This window comes from Phocoena phocoena, chromosome 1 (assembly GCF_963924675.1).
Source record: "Phocoena phocoena chromosome 1, mPhoPho1.1, whole genome shotgun sequence".
Classification (NCBI taxonomy): Eukaryota; Metazoa; Chordata; class Mammalia; order Artiodactyla; family Phocoenidae; genus Phocoena; species Phocoena phocoena.
The window spans coordinates 56,915,878-56,943,270 of NC_089219.1; the positions used below are offsets into that span (position 1 = coordinate 56,915,878).

The 27,393-nt window shown below is 36.8% G+C and overlaps 1 protein-coding gene across 2 annotated transcripts in view; it reads left to right on the forward strand.

Moving 5' to 3' along the window:
- PDE4B (phosphodiesterase 4B) overlaps positions 1–27,393 on the forward strand; it is a 618,793-nt gene that overhangs the window by 266,343 nt on the left and 325,057 nt on the right. The gene's annotated exons all lie outside the window — the stretch shown is intronic.

The window sequence follows — 27,393 nt, forward strand, 5'->3', positions numbered from 1 at the left end:
ATAAGTATATAATTTGCTGATATGTTTTATTAATATTTAAAACACTTTTATGTACTTCCTTAGGTTTCTGTATAGAACTTTTTCTTTAAATACTTAAAATCAAAGTCCAGCATTTGCACACAGATAGTTTTCAAGAATAATATATTAAATTTATTCTTTTAAATATGAAAGAAATTCCTTAGAGTTTCATTAATAGAAATGAAATTAGAAACTAAAATCAACTTGTTCTTAGTTCACATCAATCTTTTATTATTTCATCCATTCATTCATGGAACAAAATATTTACTGATGACTATTACCATATGCCATTGAATATGTCATCAATTTAAGTAACATCCTGATTTCAGAAATACTAAAATGTGAAAAAATGTGCATTTTAGAATTGTTGAAACGATCTACGTGGTGGCTGTATGTCAATTTAGAATAACTTGAGTTGGGAAATAGCTTATGATCTAGAATTTATAACCAAAGGAAAGCAAAATAAAATGAAAAAAAATCAATATCTGGGTCCAGGGTGTCATTTTTGTATGTTGTTCTTCTTTTTTCAGTAAGTGTAATTTATACTTTGAATGTCAGAGCTGTGTTATACTTCTTTGACAGTCTCTGTAGTGTGATCACACAATATTATCATAGAATGTCAGTGATGAAAGAGGCTTTAGAAATCATTGAGTGATCTAGTCCAAACTCCTTCTATACAGAAGAGGGAATCAAAGTAGTCGATCAGACTTGCCCTAGTTACTCAACTAGTCTAAGTGGAGTGGAGACTAAAGTCCAGTTCTCAAATTCCTGGTCTAGTGTTTTATTCATTATCCAGTACGTTTTTAAGAGGTAGATATTCAGTGAATAATAGCACATGTGCTTACTATGTGCTTACCGTTTCATAATTTATTAGTTATTGGGGTTAAATTTAAATATTAATACCCCACGTAGGTGTTAGAATTTTACTGTCATTTAACCTTAGTACCAAAAGGTTTAGTGATACCTTTGTGTCACCTTTGGTGCATTTGTGTGTTAATAGTTTTTAGTTTAGAAAAGCTTCATCCAATTTTTGTTATACTGAATGGCTTATCCAGTCTTCTTTTGGGTGCCCTTATTCTTCCTTCCAGGAACAAGAATTAGAATGAAAGAAATAAACATGTATAAGTAATTTGTATGTTTAAAAAATAGAATATGTATAAGTAATTTGATCATTTATTTATTCATCCAATCCTTATTAAGCACTTAATTATTCATTTTCAGTGATGAGTGTTCTTATTTCCTTAATTAATTTTGTTGTGCTTAGTAATAAGATTACTGCTCCCCCATTTCCTAAGCTAACTATTTATTTTGGAGCCATGTAGATATAGTGGAAATGAGAAAGAAATATGTCTTGGACACACTGAATTAATTTATTTTGTCATAAGAACTATTCTGCTCTAATGTGGTTTTAATCTACTGTTTTCAAGTATATAATCTTCTACATTTACTTTTATATCATTGATTACATAAAAAAAAAAGCTTACCCTGAAGCCTTGCAAATTGTTGAGTAGTATTTTTTATACAAATTCTTAAGTATTCAAAGACAAATTATTTCCAGCATAAGTAGGAAATGATTGGTAGTATTTCTGTTGAGTAAACAAAACTGATTTTGCCTTTGAATATAACTACTTTGGCACTAAGCTTTGTTGAAATGTTAATGTAGATGTGATGTGTAAACATTCAGAAAAATGTAAATCAAATTGGAAAATTCCAGGTGGAGACATATATTCCTTAAAAGCTGCAGAATATAATTATGCACATAAATACCAGTTGGCTTTCTTCATTCTGACCACAAAGTTAAAGCTTCATGTCCATTTCTGCTTTTCAGTCCTTCATACCTTACATCTCTTGTTCACCCTCCTCAGCTAATCTTCTGAAGGCACAGCACCTGAAGCCCAGTATTTAAGAATGTTGGTTTTGCCATAATTCAAAAAGACACAGGCACCCCAATGTTCATTGCAGCACTATTTGCAATAGCCAGGACATGGAAGCAACCTAAATGCCCATCGACAGACGAATGGATAAAGAAGGTGTAGTACATATATACAGTGGAATATTACTCAGCCATAAAAAGGAACAAAATTGAATCATTTGTAGAGACGTGGATGGTCCTAGAGACTGTCATACAGCATGAAGTAAATCAGAAAGAGAAAAACAAATATCGTATATTAATGCATATATGTGGAATCGAGAAAAATGGTACAGATCAACTGGTTTGCAGGGCAGAAATAGAGACACAGATGTAGAGAACAAACGTATGGACACCAAAGGGGGAAGGTGGGGGTGGGGTGGTAGTGTGATGAATTGGGAGATTGGGATTGACATGTATACACTGGTGTGTATAAAATAGATAACGAATAAGAACCTGCAGTATAAAAAATTAAATAAATTAAATTTAAAAAAAAGAAAAAAAATGTTGGTTTTGGAGTTACAATGGCTTAAATACGAATCTTGGCTGAGACTCCTAACTAGATATATGATTTTAGACATGCTGCTTGATTTGAGACTCCGTTCTCTTATATGTAAAATATAAAACGTAATAGAACTTCACAAGATTACTCTGACAATTTAGAAGGAAAATGAATGGAATTTGTTGTTTTTGTTCAGTGCATAGCATTTGATATATTTTAACTGCTCTTTCTATTTTGCACTACTTACACAGAAAAAATTAAATTCCTAAAGCTAGGGAACACATAAGCTAGAGCAACCAAAGTCAGTGCCTTGAGGATATGATGGTCCTGTCTCACTAAAAAGCCAGGAGTACAGCACAACTTAGAGAACTCTCACTGAAAGAATAACACAGAGCAGAAATACAGCTCAAAACCAGTGAAGCTATTCCCAGGAAAGCAGGGTAAGAGTCAGCAAGTGTTTTGCCAAGTAAGCACTTAAGAAGAGGAGCCCTCCATGGAGATTTGTGCAGCAGCTATCAGAAATAACCAATAGCTAGAACTATAGAAACAGAGTTGGGGAAGAGTTGATAGGATTTTTGAGATAATAACTTACCGTATTTTTAAAAACCAAAGCACACTCAACCCTTCCTCCCCTTTTCAAAATCTGTAGTTTAAAATTTCTGAATTTGAAATTGACCTTACAGTTGAGCTTAATGTCTTATCTCCTGCCTGGGCATGGAGGGGGATATTAAATTAATTATTTGTCTTACAATAACTCATACCTCTGGGTTGAGGAAATAGGATATGTTTTGATATATTAATTAATAACTTTGAATAATTGCAGATGGAAATATGGAAAAATTCTTCTTATTTAAACATAATCCTTAATACAGACCATACTTTTATATAAAATCATAGACTGACATGGAATGTCAGATATAATGGGACACTCAAGAAGACCAATCCAGGATCACAGAGATGGAAAATCCAAAATGGGATCAAGACATAGATATTTCCCATTGTTTGGTCAATTCCTTAATACCAGAACCACAGGTATATTTCTTATGGTTTATAGACAGTAGGTTTATGTCCAGTTCACTGTTTGGTTAACTGTACATAGGTTTCACCTCACAGAGTGGCTAAATCCCTTTGAATTAAATTTTATGTTGTCTTCATAAAGTCCTGAATTAGAAGAATTCAATTCTTTTATAAGACAGGTAGTGAATAAAGCTTTTAATTGTACAGATAGGTGCCAGGACCAGATGGATATCTATCTGATAAATGCAGTAAGAATTGTTTAACAAAGAGTAGGTGAGACATGCAAGAAGCTCTCTAAGAATGGTTTCCAGATAAGGCCTGTTTATGTTTGGTGACTGTGTTAACCGCCTGCTCTGTCCTTACATGGTTCCCTATTGTCTATTTAATTTTGGGTATTGAAGTCCATCAGCAGTCAAGCTCTGACCATAGTTCAATACACTTTTCCAACCTCATTCCCTCAGCTATGTCTTTGACATCCAGTCAAAGCATATCTTTCTCTAAGCATGCTGTTTCTATCCTGCTTCCATGCTGTCACTCAGCATGTCCCACCATCTTGCCTTATCTCTGTAGGATGAAATCCTAAAGAAACTTCAAAGGATAACTCAAATTGTTACCATCCACTAAGACAATTTTCTTGATTATCATAGGATTAATTCCTACTCTCAGATCTTCTTTAGCACATTTTTGTATTTCTGCTTTTAGCATTTGCTATGATTACCTTTGCATTATACTAATTCTTAGACATTATATCTCTGATTATTTATGACACTGTCTTTCTAGTAAAGATTGCACATTTATTTTATATACATACTGCCGCACATGTATTTTATGTATATTTTAAACACATACTGTGTTTGGACACTATAGCAGTATGGAGATGAAATGACCATACTCCCTGCTCTCCCAGATTGAAAATCTAGTAAGGGCAGAGAAAAGAAAATCTCTAAAATTGAGTTTGATAAATACCATTGTAGGTTTATAAAAAAGTCACAGGGTATAAATGAGTGACACCTAAGTTAATCTTCATTTTAGGGGATACTGAGGGTCTGGGTCAGAAAAAATTTCCAGGAGGAAGCTAAATATTAACTTTGTAAATAGCCCTTTCCTTATATTCTCTCATTTAAACCATTTTGGGTGTAGTTCTGTCCATATAATTATTAAAAATCAGATTTACTGTCTTTCAATTCTTTGCTCAAATCTCTGTTCTAATATTTATTCCATGCTTCTTTATGCTTGCATTTGTGTGTGTGTGTGTGTGTGTGTGTGTCAGGTATTTGTGTGTTTATCCAGCAGGACTGTGAAACCTTGATTAGTATATATAGTGTGTCTGTACACTTTGTACTCTGAAAGTATTTGTTTCATATCCTTACACCTTTACAAGGCTGTGAACTCTTGGAGCAAATGCCACCATTTACTCTTAATCATATCGACAGGTACCCAGCTCAATACCTGTAACATACAGGGCAAGTACTCAATAAATATGTTAAACTAGATTGATTAACGTCTATGTGCATTTTTTTCAGGAGGAAAAGGTCTGCTGCAATTTTTAGTTGGAATATATAAGTGTTCTTGTTACTATATATAGTCTGTAACTTCATGGAGAAAAGTCTTTGAGGGTGGAAGAGACAGATTTGCAAGCTGGAGAAAAAAAATGTGTCAATACACAGGAGAATGGCAGAGGGAGAAATAGATGGAGTGGGAAGCTGGGGACAGTGAAGGTGGTAAAGTGAAACACAAAATGACAATAAACCATTTAAAAATAATTTGTCCCGGCTAATCTAAATTAATCTTTGCTGAAAATTATATCTTTTTGGTTCACTTTTTGGGAAGGTAGCAATTTAGGCTAGGGAAAAAGTAGGTAAGTTCAAATTTCCATGGAAACAATTATCATAAAATATTGATTGATGAGGATATTAGGAAGCAGGAAAGGAAAGAGATAGTTGCCATGGAAACATGGACATTCAGAGAAATGCACTTGAAGAGATTCCTACTTATTTCTTTCAGCTAAATATCTGATTAACCTAAAATTGCTACACCTTAGTTTCTAATTTATTTTTAATATTCCTTAAGATTTGTTTAAGAACTTTTTTCTATCTTAGTAAGTTATATTCACAGAAATTTAAGGAATATTTTTTGATTTCAATTCTATAAGACATCACTCTTTTATGATTATAGAATCTTTTTTAAATGATATATTTATTTGGAAGCTATAAAAGCATTATTTTATAAACATGAATCATTTAGATTTCTTTAAAGCATACTCTTTACTTTAAAGTAATGCTAATAATGACAGTTTTTTAATGAAATTTCCATTGCTGCTTTTAATTTGCACTGAATAGCAGCATAAAATATAAATATTAAGAGATCATTTCTAGTATGATGGTACCATAAAAACAGGCTCACTTTTTCTCTAAACAAGTTTTTAAAAAAAATTTTATTGAAATATAGTTGATTTACAGTGTTGTGTTAGTTTCAGATGTAGAGCAAAGTGATTCAGTTATACACATATATGTATAATTATATATCAATTCTTTTTTCACATTCCCTTCCATTATAGGTTATTACAAGATATTGAGTGTAGTTCCCTGTGCTATACAGTACGTCCTTTTTGGTTATCTATGTTATATATAGTAGAGTGTATATTTTAAGCTTTTATAACTTGGATTTTGAGACCCTTTTTAGGTTTAGAATTTTATTTGGCTTATTTTGACTGTCAACTTACTATGGAAACAAGGAAGTTTCTATTATGGACAGTATATTTGTAGTTGAGGAATATGTAGAAATTAGATGATTGAAAAACATTCATGTTTATAAAAATGCAACATGCAGAAATTTGAATTGATAAAGCAGGATATTAAACTTTAGTGTTACCTGTACATTGTAGGATTCAAGTTTTAAAGTTCCCTTTGATGAGTACTTTAGATAATATATCCTGAAGTGATTCTTTACTTTTTTAGTCCTGTAAAACCGAAATGTAAAGAGGTTACAGAGAATACATGATTTCCTGCCAGGTACTGATACACCTTAAGTGTCACACTTAGATTGAATTACCTTTCTGAGAATTGCTTTCTCCTCCTGCTGTCACCTCTTGTCATCTTTGGCATTCAGAATTCAGTGTTTGAAAAGGAAGGCATATAGACCTTTTGTGGATAGCCCACATGTTATTACTGATCTTTTGTATCTCAAACAATATGTTACAAGAAAAGCCTCATTAGATGCTATAAGACTAGGTATTATCCACAATCTTAGGAAAATAACAACATGTTGATTTTTCATACACTGCAGGCAACAGAAAGCCCTCTTATTTTCTTAAGGTCATACAACTTGATAGGTAGGAAGGACTTAGAGGTGAACTTGTCCAACTTTTTCATTTCATTTCATTTCAAAGGGAAAAACACTGAGGAAGAAAGAGGTTAGGTGATGAATTTAAGGCTGTGTCTCCTGTTTGTCCCTGTAGTGTTCTCTCCATGGCACCAGTAGGTCTCTAAGGCATGGCTCGGGTATACTTTAGCCTATACCCTCATCTCTATTAACTTACCCTAAGCCACCACAAATAAATGTACACCAATAGACTGCTCACTATGTAAATGAAACTTCGAAACAAATCCTGTTCACTCGGTGCTTCTTCTATACTAGAGATTGATGAATACCATGGAAAATGCTTGAGAAATAATGACCAAGCAGTAAAGAGTGGTGTGTGTGTGCCTAAAAAGGATTAACCTTCCTCCAAAAGGATAAGTATCCAAATCACTACAAGTGAAGGAGGCAGACCTGACTTCTTCTATAATTACTTTAGTAAGACTTTCCTTACCTCTTCTCAGTACTTCAGTATATGGACATTTTGCAATATCTTTAAGAAAAATTCTACTATTGGGATGAGGTCCCAGGATGGCGAGGTAGAAAGAACCTGAGCTAACCTCCTTTCATGGGCAGACCAAAATTACAACTATTTACAGAACAACTATTGATGAAAAAGACCAGAAACTATCAGAAAAGATCTTCTACAACTAAAGATATAAAGAAGGAACCATGAGATGGGTAGGAGGGTAGGGTCGTTATATAGTCAAGACCCATACCTCCAGGTGGGTGATCCACAAATGGGAGAATAATTACAATTGCAGAGGTTCTTCCCAAGGAGCAAGGGGTCTGAGCCCCACACTGGGCTCCCTAGCCTCAGGGTCCTGTGCCGGGAAGACAAGCTCCCAAAACACTTGGCTTTGAAGGTCTGTGGGGCTTAATTTCAGGAGCCCCAGAGGGCTGGGAGAAATAGAGACTCCACTCTTAAAGAGCACACACAAAATCTAACATGCTCTGGGACCCAGGGCAGAAGCGCTAATTTGAAAGGATCTTGGGTCAGACAGACCTGCTGATCTTGGAGAGTCTCCCAGAGAGGCAGAAGACAACTGGAGCTCACCCTGGGGACACAGACACTAGCAGCAGCCATTTTGGGATACTTATATTACCATGTGGACACTGGTGCTGGCAAGTGCCATTTTTCAATCCTCCTTCTAGCTCACTGGCCTGAGGACCCAGCGCTACACCCTCCCACCAGCCTGTAGCGCAACTGCTGAGATACCTGGGACCAAACAACTAACTGGGCAGGGACACAGCTCCACCCACCAGCAGACAGGCTGTCCGCAACTTCCCCTGAACATGGCCCTGCCCACCATAGTGCCCAAGTCCTGGCCCCACACACACGGGTACAGGACTAGACCTAGGACCCCCCTAGGGCCCTGCATCCAGAGACCCCAGGACACAGCTCTGTCCACCAATGGGCAGGCACCCCCAGAATCCCCTGCAAAACCCACCAGTGAGCCTGCTCTAGCTTTAGGACCAGCCTCATGCATCAACAGGCAGACACCAGCCCAGAACCACTGCAACCCCGAAACCTGATGTCACAGTACTGAGCCCACCCACCAGCAGGGCACCACCAGCCCTATGACCAGCTGGGCCCTGACCCAACCCACCAGCAGGCCAACACTTCGGGACACCCAGGACACTGCAGTCAGCTGTCTCAGGAACTGGCCCCAACCACTAGCAGTTCCACATGAGTTCTGGAACCCCTGGGCCCTGAATCCAGACCTCAGGACCTGGCTCTGCCTGTCAGTGAGCTAGCACTAGCCCTGGGGACCTGCAGCCACTGCTTTATAACCTGGCCCTGCCAACCAGGGGCCATCAGTCTCCACACAAGGAATGGGCTGGAAACGAACCAGACCAGGGGCCAGTCACACCTATCAGGCCACCACAACAGAAGGACCCATGCAGCCCACATGGGGGCACCCCTAGAGCATATAGCTCTGTTGATCAGAGGCGTGTGCACTGCTGGGAGGCATAAGACATCTCCTACAAAAGGTCACTTCTCCAAGGTCAGGAAACATAACTAACCTACCGGAGACATCAAAAATAAAAACAGCAAGTTAGGCAAAATGAGGTGGCAGAGGAACATGTTCCAAATGAAGGAACAACATAAAACCCCAGAAGAAGAACTAAATGACGTGGAGATAGGCAATCTACCTGAGAAAGAGTTCAAAGTAATGATTGTAAAGATGATCAAAAAACTCGGGAGAAGAATGGATGAACAGAGTGAGAAGTTAGAAGTTTTTAACAAAGAGTTAGAAGATATAAAGAACAACCAAACAGAGATGAAGAATACAATAACTGAAATGAAAACTTCTACAGAAGGAATCAGCAGACTAAATGATATAGAGGAACAGATCAGTGAGCTGGAAGAGAGAGTAGTGGAAAACACTGAAGCTGAACACAGCAAAGAAAAGAAGAGGACAGCTTAAGAGACCTCTGAGACAACATCAGGCATACTAACATTCACATTATAGGGGTCCCAGAAGGAAAAGAGAGAGAGAAAGGGGCAGAGAACATATTTGGAGACATAAAGGCTGAAAACTTCCAGGAAGCACAGAGATTCCCAAACAGGATCAACCCAAAGAGGACTACACCAAGATACATTGTAATTAAAATGGCAGAAATTAAAGATAAAGAGAAAAATATTATTATTTTTTTTAAACATCTTTATTGGGGTATAATTGCTTTACAATGGTGTGTTAGTTTCTGCTTTATAACAAAGTGAATCAGCTATACATATACATATGTTACCATATGTCTTCCCTCTTGCGTCTCCCTCCCTCCCACTCTCCCCATCCCACCCTTCCAGGCTGTCACAAAGCACCGAGCTAATATCCCTGTGCCTTGCGGCTGCTTCCCCCCAGCTATCTACCTTACTACGTTTGTTAGTGTGTATATGTCCATGACTCTCTCTCGCCCTGTCAAAACTCACCCTTCCCCCTCCCCATATCCTCAAGTCCGTTCTCCAGTAGGTCTGCGTCTTTATTCCTGTCTTACCCCTAGGTTCTTCATGACATTTTTTTCCCTTAAATTCCATATATATGTGTTAGCATACGGTATTTGTCTTTTTCTTTCTGACTTACTTCACTCTGTATGACAGACTCTAGGTCTATCCATCTCATTACAAATAACTCAATTTCATTTCTTTTTAAGGCTGAGTAATATTCCATTGTGTATATGTGCCACATCTTCTTTATCCATTCATCCAATGATGGGCGCTTAGGTTGTTTCCATCTCCGGGCTATTGTAAATAGAGCTGCAATGAACATTTTGGTACATGACTCTTTTTGAATTTTGGTTTTCTCAGGGTATATGCCCAGTAGTGGGATTGCTGGGTCATATGGTAATTCTATTTGTAGTTTTTTAAGGAACCTCCATACTGTTCTCCATAGTGGCTGAACCATTTCACATTCCCACCAGCAGTGCAAGAGTGTCCCCTTTTCTCCACACCCTCTCCAGCATTTATTGTTTCTAGATTTTTTGATGATGGCCATTCTGACTGGTGTGAGATGATATCTCATTGTAGTTTTGATTTGCATTTCTCTAATGATTAATGATGTTGAGCATTCTTTCATGTGTTTGTTGGCATTCTGAATATCTTCTTTGGAGAAATGTCTATTTAGGTCTTCTGCCCATTTTTGGATGGGGTTGTTTGTTTTTTTGTTATTGAGCTGCATGAGCTGCTTGTAAATTTTGGAGATTAATCCTTTGTCAGTTGCTTCATTTGCAAATGTTTTCTCCCATTCTGAGGGTTGTCTTTTGGTCTTGTTTATGGTTTCCTTTGCTGTGCAAAAGCTTTTAAGTTTCATTAGGTCCCATTTGTTTATTTTTGTTTTTATTTCCATTACTCTAGGAGGTGGGTCAGAAAGGATCTTGCTGTGATTTATGTCATAGAGTGTTCTTCCTATGTTTTCTTCTAAGAGTTTGATAGTTTCTGGCCTTACATTTAGGTCTTTAATCCACTTTGAGCTTATTTTTGTGTATGGTGTTAGGGAGTGATCTAATCTCATACTTTTACATGTACCTGTCCAGTTTTCCCAGCACCATTTATTGAAGAGGCTGTCCTTTCTCCACTGTACATTCCTGCCTCCTTTATCAAAGATAAGGTGTCCATATGTGCGTGGGTTTATCTCTGGGCTTTCTATCCTGTTCCACTGATCTATCTTTCTGTTTTTGTGCCAGTACCATACTGTCTTGATTACTGTTGCTTTGTAATATAGTCTGAAGTCAGGGAGCCTGATTCCTCCAGCTCCTTTTTTCGTTCTCAAGAATGCTTTGGCTATTCGGGGTCTTTTGTGTTTCCATACAAATTGCAAAATTTTTTGTTCTAGTTCTGTGAAAAATGCCAGTGGTAGTTTGATAGGGATTGCATTGAATCTGTAGATTGCTTTGGGTAGTAGAGTCATTTTCACAATGTTGATTCTTCCCATCCAAGAACATGGTATATCTCTCCATCTATTTGTATCATCTTTAATTTCTTTCATCAGTGTCTTATAATTTTCTGCATACAGGTCTTTCGTATCCTTAGGTAGGTTTATTCCTAGATATTTTATTCTTTTTGTTGCAATGGTAAATGGGAGTGTTTTCTTGATTTCACTTTCAGATTTTTCATCATTAGTATATAGGAATGCCAGAGATTTCTGTGCATTAATTTTGTATCCTGCTACTTTACCAAATTCATTGATTAGCTCTAGTAGTTTTCTGGTAGCATCTTTAGGATTCTCTATGTATAGTATCATGTCATCTGCAAACAGTGACAGCTTTACTTCTTCTTTTCCGATTTGGATTCCTTTTATTTCCTTTTCTTCTCTGATTGCTGTGGCTAAAACTTCCAAAACTATGTTGAATAAGAGTGGTGAGAGTGGGCAACCTTGTCTTGTTCCTGATCTTAGTGGAAATGCTTTCAGTTTTTCACCATTGAGGATGATGTTTGCTGTGGGATTGTCATATATGGCCTTTATTATGTTGAGGAAAGTTCCCACTATGCCTACTTTCTGGAGGGTTTTTATCATAAATGGGTGTTGAATTTTGTCGAAAGCTTTCTCTGCATCTATTGAGATGATCATATGGTTTTTCTCCTTCAATTTGTTAATATGGTTTATCACATTGATAGATTTGCGTATATTGAAGAATCCTTGCATTCCTGGAATAAACCCCACTTGATCATGGTGTATGATCCTTTTAATGTGCTGTTGGATTCTGTTTGCTAGTATTTTGTTGAGGATTTTTCCATCTATGTTCATCAGTGATATTGGCCTGTAGTTTTCTTTCTTTGTGACATCCTTGTCTGGTTTTGGTGTCAAGGTGATGGTGGCCTCGTAGAAGGAATTTGGGAGTGTTCCTCCCTCTGCTATATTTTGGAAGAGTTCGAGTAGGATAGGTGTTAGCTCTTCTCTAAACGTTTGATAGAATTCACCTGTGAAGCCATCTGGTCCTGGGCTTTTGTTTGTTGGAAGGTTTTTAATCACAGTTTCAATTTCAGTGCTTGTGATTGGTCTGTTCATATTTTCTATTTCTTCCTGATTCAGTCTTGGCAGGTTGTGCATTTCTAAGAATTTGTCCATTTCTTCCAGATTGTCCATTTTATTGGCATAGAGTTGCTTGTAGTAATCTCTCATGATTTTTTTTATTTCTGCAGTGTCAGTTGTTACTTCTCCTTTTTCATTTCTAATTCTATTGATTTGAGTCTTCTCCCTTTTTTTCTTGATGAGTCTGGCTAGCGGTTTATCTATTTTGTTTATCTTCTCAAAGAACCAGCTTTTAGTTTTATTGATCTTTGCTATCGTCTCCTTCATTTCTTTTTCATTTATTTCTGATCTGATTTTTATGATTTCTTTCCTTCTGCTAGCTTTGGGGTTTTTTTGTTCTTCTTTCTCTAATTGCTTGAGGTGCAAGGTTAGGTTGTTTATTCAAGATGTTTCCTGCTTCTTAAGGTGGGCTTGTATTGCTATAAACTTCCCCCTTAGAACTGCTTTTGCTGCATCCCATAGGTTTTGGGTCGTTGTGTCTCCATTGTCATTTGTTTCTAGGTATTTTTTTATTTCCTCTTTGATTTCTTCAGTGATCACTTCATTATTAAGTAGTGTATTGTTTAGCCTCCATGTGTTTGTATTTTTTACAGATCTTTTCCTGTAATTGATATCTAGTCTCATGGCGTTGTGGTCAGAAAAGATACTTGATACAATTTCAGTTTTCTTAAATTTACCAAGGCTTGATTTGTGACCCAAGATATGATCTATCCTGGAGAATGTTCCATGAGCACTTGAGAAAAATGTGTATTCTGTTGTTTTTGGATGGAGTGTCCTATAAATATCAATTAAGTCCATCTTGTTTAATGTATCATTTAAAGCTTGTGTTTCCTTATTTATTTTCATTTTGGATGATCTGTCCATGGGTGAAAGTGGGGTGTTAAAGTCCCCTACTATGAATGTGTTACTGTTGATCTCCCCTTTTATGGTTGTTAGTATTTGCCTTATGTATTGAGGTGCTCCTATGTTGGGTGCATAAATATTTACAATTGTTATATCTTCTTCTTGGATCGATCCCTTGATCATTATGTAGTGCCCTTCTTTGTCCCTTTTAATAGTCCTTATTTTAAAGTCTATTTTGTCTGATATGAGAATTGCTACTCCAGCTTTCTTTTGGTTTCCATTTGCATGGAATATCTTTTTCCATCCCCTCACTTTCAGTCTGTATGTGTCTCTAGGTCTGAAGTGGGTCTCTTGTAGACAGCATATATAAGGGTCTTTTTTTTGTATCCATTCAGCCAATCTGTGTCTTTTGGTGGGAGCATTTAGTCCATTTACATTTAAGGTAATTATCGATATGTATGTTCCTATTTCCATTTTCTATATTGTTTTGGGTTCGCTACTATAGGTCGTTTCCTTCTCTTGTGTTTCGTGTCTAGAGAAGTTCCTTTAGCATTTGTTGTAAAGCTGGTTTGGTCGTGCTGAATTCTCTCAGCTTTTGCTTGTCTGTAAAGGTTTTAATTTCTCCATCAAATGTGAATGAGATCCTTGCTGGGTAGAGTAGTCTTGGTTGCAGATTTTTCTCCTTCATCACTTTCAGTATGTCCTGCCACTCCCTTCTGGCTTGTAGGGTTTCTGCTGAGAGATCAGCTGTTAACCTTATGGGGATTCCCTTGTGTGTTATTTGTTGTTTTTCCCTTGCTGCTTTCAATAATTGTTATTTGCCTTTAATTTTTGCCAATTTGATTACTGTGTGTCTTGGCGTGTTTCTCCTTGTATTTATCCTGTATGGGACTCTCTGTGCTTCCTGGACTTGATTAACTATTTCCTTTCCCATATTAGGGAAGTTTTCAACTATAATCTCTTCAAATATTTTCTCAGTCCCTTTCTTTCTTTCTTCTTCTTCTGGAACCCCTATAATTCGAATGTTGGTGCGTTTCATGTTGTCCCAGAGGTCTCTGAGACTGTCCTCAGTTCTTTTCATTCTTTTTTCTTTATTCTGCTCTGCAGTAGTTATTTCCACTACTTTATCTTCCAGGTCACTTATGCATTCTTCTGCCTCAGTTATTCTGCTATTGATCCTATCTAGAGTGGTTTTAATTTCATTTATTGCATTGTTCATCGTTGCTTGTTTCATCTTTAGTTCTTGTAGGTCCTTGTTAACTGTTTCTTGCATTTTGTCCATTCTACTTCCAAGATTTCGGATCATCCTTACTATCATTATTCTGAATTCTTTTTCAGGTAGATTGCCTATTTCCTCTTCATTTGTTAGGTCTGGTGGGTTTTTATCTTGCTCCTTCATCTGCTGTGTGTTTTTCTGTCTTCTCATTTTGCTTATCTTACTGTGTTTGGGGTCTCCTTTTTGCCGGCTGCAGGTTCGTAGTTCCCGTTGTTTTTGATGTCTGTCTCCAGTGGCTAAGGTTGTTTCAGTGGGTTGTGTAGGCTTCCTGGTGGAGGGGACTAGTGCCTGTGTTGTGGTGGATGAGGCTGGATCTTGTCTCTCTAGTGCGCAGGTTCACGTCTGGTGGTGTGTTTTGGGGTGTCTGTGGCCTTGTTATGATTTTAGGCAGCCTCTCTGCTAATGGGTGGGGTTGTGTTCCTGTTTTGCTAGTTGTTTGGCATAGGTTGTCCAGCACTGTGGCTTGCTGGTCGTTGAGTGAAGCTGGGTGCTGGTGTTAAGATGGAGGTCTCTGGGAGACTTCTGTCGTTTAATATTATGTGGAGCTGGGAGGTCTCTTGTTGACCAGTGTCCTGAAGTTTGCTCTCCTACCTCAGAGGCAGAGCCCTGACTCCTGGCTGGAGCACCAAGAGCCTTTCATCCACACAGTGTTAATGGGCGATTCACATAGGGCTCTGAGCTTGCATCTGATGGTGTCTGTCTAGAAAATCCAGGTTAATGTTGCATAAAAGCACAGCCAATCTGATTTCTGGGATTCATGGGAAATCAAAAGTTCTGCTGATAATTTAGCTGTGTAAAATAGTTGAGGTCAGTGATTCTTGACTAAGAAATTCCAGTCTGTATCTTGAATCTTATTCTCTTCAATTAGATTCTGTTACATTTCCTCTTTGTTTCCTGGTGCGCGAGGAGAGGGGACTCAGAGCGCTGCTTAAAGGAGCTCCAGAGACGGGCGCGAGCCGTGGGTAAAAGCACGGACGCAAGAGATGGGCATAAGACGCTAAGGCTGCTGCTGCTGCCACCAAGAAGCCTGTGTGCGAGAACAGGTCACTATCCACACCCCACTTCCGGGGAGGCTGTGCAACCCGCCACTGCCAGGGTCCCGGGATCCCGGGACAACTTCCCCGGGAGAACCACGGCGCGCCTCAGCAAGAGAAAAATATTAAAAGCAGCAAGGAAAAAGCAACAAGTTACATATAAGGGAACTCCCATTAGGCTATCAGCTACTTTTCAGCAGAAACCCTACAGGCCAGAAGGGAGTGGCACCATATGTGATGAAAGGGGAAAATCTATAACCAAGAATAGTCTACCTGGAAAGGCTCCCATTCAGATTCGATGAAGAGATCAAAAGTTGTACAGACAAGCAAAAGCTAAAAAAGTTCAACACCACCAAACCAGCTTTACAAGAAATGTTAAAGGGACTTTAAGCAAAAAAGAAAAGGCCACGGCTAGAAACATGAAAATTACGAAAGGAAAAAGCTCATTGGTAAATGCAAATATACAGTAAAGGTAGTAAATTAACCACATACAAAGCTAGTAGAAAGGTTAAAAGACAAAAGTAGTAAAATCATCTATATCTGCAATAAGCAGTTATGGGGTACACAAAACAAATAGCTATACAATAAGATGTCAAAAACAGTAATTGTGAAGGGATGAGAGTAAAAATGCAGTGTTGTTTAAATGAGTTTGAAATCAAGAGATAAGCAACTTAAAATAACAAGGTATATTTATAGATTGCTATATATATAAACTTTATGGTAACCATGAACCAAAAACCTATAATAGATACACATACAAAAAGAGAAAGGAATGCAAACATAACACTAAAGACAGTCATCAAATTACAATAGAAGAGAACAAAAGAAGACTTACAAAAGGAACAAAAAAGACCTACAAAAACAACCCCAGAATAATTAACGAAATGGTAATAAGAATATACATATACTGTTTTTTAGATTCTCTTCCCATATAGGCTATCACAGAGTATTGAGTAGAGTTCCCTGTGCTATACAGTAGGTCTTTATTAGTTACCTATTTTATATATAGTAGTGTGTATATGTCAATCCCAATCTTCCAATTTTTCTTCCCCTTACCCCTATATAACCACAAGATTCTTTCCTACATCTGTAACTCTATTTCGTAGATAAGTTCATTTGTACTCTTTTTTTAGATTCCACATATAAGTGATACCATATGATATTTGTCTTTCTCTGTCTGACTTCACTCACTATGACAATAGGTCCATCCATGTTGCTGCAAATGGCATTATTTCGTTCTTTTTTATGGCTGAGTAATATTTCATTGTCCATCGTCTATATCCGTTCCTCTGTTGATGGACATTTATGTTGATTCCATTTCCTGGCTGTTGTAAATAGTGCTGCAGTGAACATTGGGGTCCATGTATCTTTTTGAATTATGGTTTTCTCTGGATGTATGCCCAGGAGTGGGATTGCTGGGTCATATAGTAGCTCTATGTTTACTTTTTTAAGGAACCTCTGTACTGTTCTCCGTAGTGGTTGTACCAATTTACGTTTCCACCAACAGTGCAAGAGGATTCCCTTTTCTCCACACCCTCTCTGGCATTTACTGTTTGTAGATTTTTTGATGATGGCCATTCTGACCAGTGTGAGGTGATACCTCATTGTAGTTTTGATCTGCATTTCTCTAATAATTAGTGATGTTGAGCATCTTTTCATGTGCCTCTTGGCCATCTGTATGTCTTCTTTGGAGAAATGTCTATTTAGATCTTTCATCCCTTTTTTGATTGGGTTGTTTGTTTTTTTGATACTAAGCTGCATGAGCTGTTTGTATATTTTGGAGATTAATCCTTTGTCAGTTGCTTCATTTGCAAATATTTCTCCCATTCTGTGGGTTGTCTTTTCATTTTGTTTATAGTTTCCTTTGCTGTGCAAAAGCTTTGAAATTTCATTAGGTCCCATTTGTTTATTTTTGTTTTTATTTTCCTTATTCTAGGAGGTGGATCAAAAAGACCTTGCTGTGATTTATGTCAAGGAAAACATATGCCTATGTTTTCCTCTAAGAGTTTTATAGTATCCAGCCTTATATTTAGGTCTTTAATCCATTTTGAGTTTATTTTTGTGTATGATATTAGGGAGTGTTTTAATTTCATTCATTTACATATAGCTGTACAGTTTTCCCAGCATCACTTATTGAAGAGGCTGTCTTTTCTCCACTGTATATTCTTGCCTCCTTTGTCATAGATTAGATGACCATAGGTGTGTGGTTTAATCTCTCGATTTTCTGTCCTTTTCTACTGATCCATATTTCTGTTTTTGTGCCAGTACCATACTATTTTGATGACTGTAGCTTTGTAGTATACTCTGAAGTCAGGGAGCCTGATTATCCAGCTCTGTTTTTCTTTCTCAAGATTGCTTTGGCTACTCGTGGTCTTTGTATTTCCATACAAATTGTAAAATTTTTTGTTCTAATTCTGTGAAAACTGCCATCAATAATTTGATAGGGATTATATTGAATTTGTAGATTGCTTCGGGTACTATAGTCATTTTCACAATATTGATTCTTCCAATCCAAGAACATGATCTATCTCTCCATCTATTTGTGTCATCTTTTATTTCTTTCATCAGTATCTTATAGTTTGCTGAATATAGGTCTGTTACAAGACACAAAGAGGGACATTATATAATGATAAAGGGTTTAATCCAAGAGGAAGATATAACAGTTGCAAATAAATGTGCACCCAACATAGGACCACCTAAATACATAAAGCAAATATGAACAAACCTAAAGGGAGATACTGACAGTAACACAATAATAGTAGGAAGACTTTAACACCCTAATTACATCTATGGACAGGTCATCCAGACAGAAAATGAGTAAGGAAGCACTGGCCTCAAGTGACACATTAGACCAGATAGTCTTACTAGATATATAGAGATACAGATAGATATAGATATAGATATATAGATATAAGACATTCCATCCAAAAGCAGCAGAATATACATTGTTTGCAAGTGCACATGAAACATTCTCCAGGACAGATCACATGCTAGGCCACTAAACAAGCCTTGGTAAATTTAAGAAAATTGAAATCATATTAAATATCATTTCCAACCACATCACTATGAGACTAGAAATCATGAACAAGAAAAAAAACTGCCAAAACACAAACATGTGGAGGCTAAACAATATGCTACTAAACAACCAATGGATCACTGAAGAAATCAAAGAAGAAATCAAATACACTTGGAGACAAACAAAAACAAAAACACAATGATCCAAAATCTATGGGATGGAGCAAAAGCAGTTCCAGAGGGAAGTTTATAGCAAAACAAGCTTTCCTCAGGAAACAAGAAAAATCTCAAATAAACAATCTAACCTTACACCTAAAGGAACTAGAAAAAGAAGAACAAACAAAACTCAAAGTTAATAGAAGGAAAGAAATAGTAAAAATCAGAACAGAAATAAATGAAACAGACACTAAAAAATATAAAAAGATAACAAAATTAAGAGCTATATGTAAACAAAACTCAAAGTTAGTAGAAGGAAAGAAATCGTAAAAATCAGAACAGAAATAAATGAAACAGACACTAAAAAATATAAAAAGATAACAAAATTAAGAGTTGGTTCTTTGAAAAGATAAACCAAACTAATAAACCTTTAGCCAGACTCATCAAAAAAAAAAAAAAATAGAGAGAGAGAGGGCCCTAATCAATAAAATCAGAAATGAAAAAGAAGTTACAACTGAAACCACAGAAATACAAAAGATCATAAGAGACTACTACCAACAATTATATGCAAATAGAATGGACAACCTAGAAGAAGAGGACAAATTCCTAGAAATGTACAATTTTCCATTACTGAACCAGGAAGAAATAGAAAATATGAACAGACCAATTGCCAGTAATGAAATTGAATCAGTAATTTTAAAAACTACCCCCCCTAAAAAAGTCCAGGACCAGATGGCTTCACAGGTGAATTCTACCAAATGTTTAGATAAGAGTTGACACCTATCCTTCTCAAACTATTCCAAAAAATTGCCGAGGAAGGAGCACTTCCAAATTCTTTCTATGAGGCCAACATCACCCTGATACCAAAACCAGGCAAGAACATCACACAAAAAAGAAAATTACAGACCAGTATCACTGATGAAGATAGATGTAAAAATCCTCAACAAAATATTAGCAAACTGAGTCTAACAATACATTAAAAGGATCATACACCATGATCAAGTGGGATTTATCCCATAGATGCAAGAATTATTCAATATCTGCAAATCAATCAATGTGATAATACCACACTAAAAAATTGGAGAATGAAAATCATATGATCATCTCAATAGATGCAGAAAAAGCTTTTGACAAAATTCAACATCCATTTATGATAAAAAAAAACTCTTTAGCAAATTGGCCTGGGGGAACATTACTTCAACATAATAAAGACCATATATGACAAGCCTACAGGTAACATCATACTCAATGGTGAAAAGCTGAAACATTTCCTCTAAGGTCAGGAACAAGACAATGAGGCCCATTCTCACCACTTTTATTCAACATAGTATTGGAAGTCCTAGCCACATCAATCAGAGAAGAAAAAGACATGAAAGGAATCCAAATTGGAAAGGAAGAAGTAAAACTCACTGTTGGCAGATGACATGAAACTATACATAGAAAATCTTAAAGATGCCACAAAATAACTACTAGTGCTGTTAATGAATTTGGTAAAGTTGTAGGTAACAAAATTAATATACAGAAATCTGTTGCATTTCTATACACTAACAACGAACTATCAAATAGAGAAATTGAGGAAACAATCCCATTTACAATTGCATCAAAAAGAATAAGATACCTAGGCAAAAACCTACCTATGGAGATAAAAGACCTATACTTGGAAAGATATAAGACACTGATGAAAGAAATTGAAGATGACACAAACAGATGGAAAGATAAATCATGTTAATGAATTGGAAGAGTTAATATTGTTAAAATGACCATACTACCCAAGGCAATCTACAGGTTCAAATCAATCCTATCAAAATATCAATGGAATTTTCCACAGAACTAGAACAAATAATTTTAAAATTTGTATGAAAACACAAAAAACCTTGAATAGCCAAAACCATCTTGAGAAAGAAGAACAGAGCAGGAGGTATCATACTCTCTGAATTCAGACTGTACTACAAAGCTACAGTAATCAAAACAGTATGGTACCAGCACAAAAACAGACACATAGATCTGTGGAACAGAATAGAGTGCCCAGAAATAAACCCACACACTTATGGCCAATTAATCTATGGCAGAGGAGGCAGGAATTTACAGTGCAGAAAAGACAGTCTCCTCAATAAGTGGTGCTGGAAAAACTGGACAGGTACATGTAAAAGAATGAAAGTAGAATGTTTTCTCACACCGCCACTTACACAAGTAAGCTCAAAATGGATTAAAGGCCTAAATGTAAGACTAGAAACCATAAAACTCCTAGAAGAAAATGTAGGCAGAACACTGTTTGACATAAATTGTAGCTATAATTTTTTGGATCTGTCTCCTAAGGCAAAGGAAACAAAAGAAAAATAAACAAATGTGACCTAATTAAACTTAAAAGCTTTTGTACAGCAAAGGAAACCATCGACAAAATGAAAAGACAACCTGCTGAATGGGAGAAAATATTCGCAAATAATATAACCAATAAGGGGTTAATATCCAAATTATATAAACAGCTCATACAGCTCAATATCCAAAAAAGAAACAACCCAGTTAAAAAATGGGTAGAAGACCTGAATAGACATTTTTCCAATAAAGTCATACAGATGACCAACAGGCACGTGAAAAGATGCTCACCATTGCTTAATCATCAGAGAAATGCAGATCAAAACCATGATGAGATATCACCTCACACCTGTCAGAATGGCTGTCATCAAAAAGATTACAAATAATAAATATTGACGAGGATGTGGAGAAAAGGGAACCCTTGTTTATTGTTGGTGGAAATGTAAATTGGTTCAGCCACTGTGGAAAATGGTATGGAGTTTCCTCAAAAACTTAAAATAGAACTACCATATGATCCAGCAGTTCCACTCCTGAGTATATATATATTCAAATAAAACAAAAACATTAATTTGAAATGATACATCAACCTTAATGTTCATAGCAGTGTTATTTACAGTAGGCAAGATACAGAAGCAACCTAAGTGTACATCAGTAGATGAACGGATAAAGAAGATGTGTATATGTGTGTGTGTGTGTGTGTATACACACACACACACACACACACACACACACAATGGAATACTACTCAGCAATTAAAAAGAAGGAAAATTTGACATTTGCAACAACATGGGTGGACCTGAAGAATATTATGCTTAGTGAAATAAGTCAGAGAAAGATAAATACTTATATCACTTTTATATCACTTTTTTTTCCAGCCTCTCCAGACCCACTTTCCCTATTCTTACCCCTGTCCCTTCTTTGAGATATAATGGTATGACTATGTCTCCCCCTTAAGCTTTTTGAAAAAAAATTCATTTACATCTACCTTCAAGTTTTTGTTGGCAACAAGCTCAATAGGAGACCAAATAACATGGTGTTCCCTAAATCACATATTAATTTAAACTGCAACAATGCAAGTGTGGGTTCCAGAACTCTGGAAATCCTTCTCTGGCACCTTTGTGGACTCCATTTGGAACTCTGAGCCTAGTTTTTGATGCTGTCCTTGAGGACATTAACAAAGAGAAATCATCCCAGGAAGGGTGTGCAGGTTGTTTAATGCTATGGAAACCACAGTATAGAAGGAAAGAGTTGAAAGACGTAGGGATATTTCATATGAAAAAGAGTAGACACAGGATATAGAAGAGCCATCTTTAAATAAAGAGAGGGCGTTAATGCAGAGTGGAGTGGTCCTTAGGAAAGTCAAGCCCAGAGCCCTTCAGACATTGCTTTTATTTTGTAGCGCTATAAGTAGAGCATAAACAAATAACACCTGCTTTTTTGGCAGACATCTCTGCCCATTTGAGACTCACTGCCTGTGTCAGAAAAGGTTCTGGAGATGTGATTGCTCATTGTTATGTCCTTAGGAGGGGGTTTAGAAGTATTCTGGGTTAATGAATTAGTTTGTACACTTATAATGGCAAACATATCCAAATGTTTCTTGGTCACAAAATATTGTTAGTTAAAATGACACACTCCTTGGTAAGGAGTAATCAGGTCATGCTTTCTTTCGCTCAATAATTATTTGATATTCATTCACATAGCACTTATTAAACCATCCATTCATGTAAGAGAAGCTTACTGAGCAAAGATACTTGGACAAAAGAGAACAAATATGGGGGACTTAAAGAACCTAAGTCCTGTGAATAATGCCTTTTAAAAAAATTGTGCTAGGGCTTCCCTGGTGGCGCAGTGGTTGAGTCCGCCTGCCGATGCAGGGAACACGGGTTCGTGCCCCAGTCCGGGAAGATCCCACATGCCGTGGAGCGGCTGGGCCCGTAAGCCATGGCCGCTGAGCCTGCGCGTCCGGAACCTGTGCTCCACAACGGGATAGCCCACAGCAGTGAGAGGACCGCGTACCGCAAAAAAAAAAAAAAATTGTGCTAAAATACACATAATATTTACCATTTTAACCTCTTTAACGTATAAAATCTTTAGTACATTCGCAGTGTTTTGTAACTATCACCACTCTAGTTCCAGAATATTTTCATCACCCCAGAAGGAAAGAAACCCTGTATCCGTTAACACAATTACTCATTTCCGCCTCCCCCAGCCCCTGGCTACTACTAACTTGCATCCTGTTTGTCTCTATGAATTTGCCTATTCTGGGTATTTTGTATAAATGGAATCACATAATATGTGGCCTTTTATGTCTGGCTTCTTTCATGCAGCATAATGTTTTCAAGGTTCATTTATGTTGCAGCATGTATCCATACTTCACTTCTTTTTATGGCTGAATCATAGTCCACTGTACTGTATAGATATACCACATTTCATCCATCCATCAGTTGATGGACAATTGGGTTGTATCCACATTTTAATTATTGTGAATAGTTGTACTGTGAACACTTTTGTTCAAGTTCTTGTTTAGATAGCTGTTTTATGTATATACCTAGGAATGGAATTGTGGGATATGATAATTCTTTAACTTATTGAGGAACTTCATTTTCTTTTTTTTTTTTTTTTTTTTTTTTTTTGCGGTACGCGGGCTTGGCCTCTCCCGTTGCGGGCTCAGCGGCCATGGCTCATGGGCCCAGCCGCTCCACGGCATGCGGAATCCTCCCGGACCAGGACAGGAACCCGTGTCCCCTGTATCGGCAGGCGGACTCTCAACCACTGCGCCACCAGGGAAGCCCTTCTTTTTCTTTTTTAAAGTGAGACTTCAGGCTTCGTATTCTCTGGTTTGCCTACAATTTGCAATATTAAGAAAGGTTGTCAGTACCTTTATTCCCACCTCTTTAGAGATTTAGCAATATCCACTTAGACATAGGAAAAAAATTCTATTCATGATCGTGACCAAAATCTTATAAATATTTAGGAAATGTATAAATCTATAGGGGGATTTCTGCATGTCCTCAGGCCAGCATTTCATATCATTCCTTGTCCACTAGGTGTTGTGCAAGTGGGACCCTGAGCCTGCTGCTTCCAAGTTGGTCTCTACACCATACATTGGGATGAGGACATCCAGGCCTTCTGAGCTGGTTAAATCCTGGCTCTTGCTAGTGTTTGCCAGGCAGAAATGTGCTTTCACATTTTTATTTTTTTCAAGAGATACTGGAAATCTAGATTTTATGTAATATTCTAATTTTTAAATGTTGGCAATGTATTCACATAAATAAATAAATAACCAACCAACCAACCAACCACTGTGTGAGCCAAGCAAAACAAAACTGGAAATTTAATTTGGCTAACAGACCATCAATTTACTAATTTTGCTCTCTTTTTCTTCACGAGTATACCACCATTCAGAGCATTATAATAACAATAAAGTCAATGATAGCTAGTGCATTTCTTCTGACTACTACATTCCAGGTACTAGTCTAAGCATTTGACACATGTCAGCTTAATTTAATTCTCATGACAATTCAATGAGGTAGGTGTAATTTCTTTATCTTCATTTCTGTAGAGCACTTCTTAGAGTATTTCAGTTACTTATTTTTGAATTTGACTTCCTTTATATACTGTAGGCAATTTGTGGGCAGGGACAATGCTTTATTTACATTCATGACCCCAGGACTGAGTGCAGTGCCAAGTATATGTAGATACCCTCTAAATTTCAGTTAAGTGAATGAATGAATTGTATCTGTCTCTAAGAATTGTATAATTCTTGTCTACTCTAAAATAGTAGAAACAATCACTAATATTTAAGGCTTTCTATGTGCTTGGGATATTGTCAGGCACATATCAGTGCTATTAGGTTATTAATAAAGCACACACCTTGAAGAAGTTGGTTTCTGGGACTCTAGAAAAACTTTCTGATTCTAATCTTGTCTCTGTTAGTTATAATTTGTGTGATTGTGATCAAGTCATACACCTCTATGTACCTTATTTTTATTAGCTTCAAAATGGTGATAATGATGTAATGAGAATCCTGTCCTCATGTTTACCATGTGCTCTGTGCTGTTCTAAGCAATTTATGGGAATGATCTCTCTTAATTATATCTAGCTCCTGGACTTTGTGAGGATTAAATGAGTTAATTCATGTAAAGCATTTCTAGTTTGCTGGCACACAGTGAGCATTCAATACAGTTGGCTACTATTATTATGCCCATTTTACTAAGAGGAAATTTAGTAGTAAACTGAGTAAATTGTCTAGGGTTACATGACTAGCAAACTGCAGAATTTGGATTCAGACCACTGCCTACCTGGCTTAAAGCTTCTCTCCTTAACCACCATGGCATACTGCCCATCTCCCTGAATATTCCTTTCCTTTCCCTATTTCTCTGCAGCATCTGCTTAGTCCCTAGAATCTGGTCAACATTTTTTCTCTCTCCCTTCTCTAACATTCTTTGTTATTTATTGGGCAATTCATTTTGTACAAAGCTGTGACATTTTCCCCTATTATTATATTAATCTGTACTTTAAATCTTGTCATAGATTTTAGCTCTTACCTTTCTTTTCTGCACCACAGCCTGGCACAGGACCTCATATGAAAATCACACAATACATGAGGATTCTATCAGGTGGGTAGAAGTACTTTATAACTTTGATCAGAGAATATTCCTGTTCTCTTGAAGTGTGTGTCACAGCTTTGGGGAGGGGAGTGGGCAGTAGGGGAAGGAAAGTGGCATCACCCATGAATTCATTTATTCATGCAAGAAGTGGTTTTGGTTTTAGAGCCTCTACTACGTACTATAATAGACTCATTCCCTGTCTCTGAGGAGCTTGACCTCAGGCACATTCAGATCAGGTGGGTCTGGTGATCAAAATTTTGCAACCAGGTAGCCTACACATCGTTCTCATTTAGTGCATATTGATTCACTTCAAACAGAATTAAAAATTAACATGTGTGCTCAGAGCATTCTCTTTCACTTTCTGAGTTGTCTATATCTCTCTGCCTCTATCTTCTTCCTTTTTGTCTTGGTCTCTCTCAATTCTATTTAAAGATTTCTTAGTGGGCCCTGGGGTGTGGACAGGTATTTCTGGTTAAAATATACCTTTTTATTTTTTTGTTAAAAACTCCTGCTGATGGAGTCATGGTTGCACAGGTGCCCTTGTTGGCGACTTAAGGGAACTTGAGGACTCTGACCTTTTATCTCAGTTGTTTTATATACCTGGTAGCCCTCAGGTTACATGTGAAATATGTCATATAAACCTGCTGGGGCTCTAAATTCCCCATGGATATTCTTCAGGGTAGTTAATTAAGTGTACTGTACATAGTTTTTATACTACACCTGTAAAGCCACATGTAATGCAGTGCAACAAATGCCAGTGAATTAAAGAAACTTCAGAGAATGCACAAACTGATTAAGAGAATGGAGAGAGTTATTTAGAGAAAAGATTAAAGGAGCTAATTACACACAGCTTGACTGAGCAGAAACTAAAGGGAGAGTTAATGACTCTTTGATATTTGAAGATGCTGAATGTTGAGGAGGAAAAAATATTTTATGTAATACAATGAAACTCTATTAAGAGCAATGAGGCAGAATTGAGAATGAGAATATTTAAATGAAGTACATGTGAACTCTATTAAAGATAAAATTTATTAAATTATAAAGTAGTCTTTCCAATTATCATGTAGAAGCCTCTCCTTGAAGAAATAAAAATAAGCATTTAAAATGGGCTAACAAGTTTAAAAAAATAATTTTAATATTTGTCAGGCAGTTTAAATGACCTGCTGTTTTTTCACATTTATTAGTCTTCAATTTGAGCAATCTTTTTGTTCCAACAAAAACTCATCTGTCCCAGATGTTTCTACAATGTCTGTCCTGTAAAATCCTAGATCTCTAACTGTATGAGAGAGGTCCAGTGTAGCAATATTAAAATAATTGCTTTTTAAGATTTTGTTTCATTGGCACCGTTCTGAGAGTAATGGGAGCTGTCCACCAGGCTATGACATTTCCATGTTTCTATGCCATTGTGTTGTCCTTTCCTGAGTGAGAAAGTTATTCCAGTTCACATAGAAAAATTGTGACAAAGTATTACTATCCAAACCCCCAAAACCATCATGAAAGAACAAATAGAACATATCTGTATTGTAAGTTGTTGAAAACTGAATAAATAAAATGAACTTAAGGAATTACTTTGACAAAATGAACCAGTTAAAGAATATGGTCATTATTTTAGTGAGTGAGCGGATACTTGTTTATAACAAGGATTACAGTATTGAGGATAAAAGGAAAAAAAGGAGGCTTGATTGCATGAGTAAAATTCAAAACATAATCATTGAAAACATTGGCAAAGGTTTTGGTGTTTGGATGTTATTGCTGAGATAGCCTGAACTCAGGAAAAATAGTCTAACTTTGATGGAAAATACGGAAAACAAA